The sequence below is a fragment of the Gossypium hirsutum genome, chromosome A05, assembly GCF_007990345.1.
Source record: "Gossypium hirsutum isolate 1008001.06 chromosome A05, Gossypium_hirsutum_v2.1, whole genome shotgun sequence".
Lineage (NCBI taxonomy): Eukaryota > Viridiplantae > Streptophyta > Magnoliopsida > Malvales > Malvaceae > Gossypium > Gossypium hirsutum.
In genome coordinates this window covers 49,728,077-49,728,829 of record NC_053428.1, presented here as the reverse complement: position 1 = coordinate 49,728,829, position 753 = coordinate 49,728,077, and the positions used below count along the sequence as shown (strand labels likewise).

The 753-nt window shown below is 38.4% G+C and overlaps 1 non-coding gene across 1 annotated transcript; it reads right to left on the bottom strand.

Moving 5' to 3' along the window:
- Positions 1 to 212: 212 nt before the first annotated feature.
- LOC121230033 (small nucleolar RNA R71) lies at positions 213 to 317 on the bottom strand. The gene has a single exon (XR_005927985.1). It is a non-coding gene; the product is annotated as a small nucleolar RNA R71 (small nucleolar RNA).
- Between the last annotated feature and the right edge of the window lie 436 nt (positions 318 to 753).

Sequence of the window (753 nt, the reverse complement as noted above, 5' to 3'; positions counted from 1 at the left end):
AATGCTCACCTAGCAAATTTCTTAGAGTTTTACGACACTTTTAAAATCAAAGGCATTTATGATGATGCCATTCGCCTTCGGTTGTTTCTGTTTTCATTAAGGAATAAGGCTAAACAATGTATGAACTCATTACCATGAGGGTCAATCACTACTTGGGAAAAAATGACCGAAAATTTTTTATTAAAATATTTTTTGACAACTAAAACAGCCAAATTATGTAATGATATCTCCTCTTTTGTGCAGATGGATTTAGAAACACTCTACGATGCATGGAAGAGATACAAGGATCTATTGAGAAGGTGCCCTCACCATGTGTTACCACTCTGGCTACAGGTTCAAACGTTTCACAATGGCCTAAATTCTTCGACTCGACAGATGATCGACGCAGCCGCTGGTGGAACTATCAATAATAAGACACTTGAGGATGCTTATGAATTTGTAGAAGAGATGTCACTGAGTAATTATCAGTGGCAAGTCATGAGGACAAAGCCAACAAAAACAGCCGACGTTTTTAACGTCGATTCGGTCACCATGCTCTCTAATCAGGTAGAACTTTTGAATAGAAAAATTGACGGTTTTCTTGGTTCTTCACAGGTTTACCCAGTAATGTAGTGCGAAGCAAGTGGAGGTGGATCAAGCAATTCAGAATACCCACCCTATGGCCACAACATAGAGAACGAGCAGATAAATTACATGGGTAATAATCCTCGATCTCAAAATAATCCTTATAGTAATACTTACAATGCAGGTTGG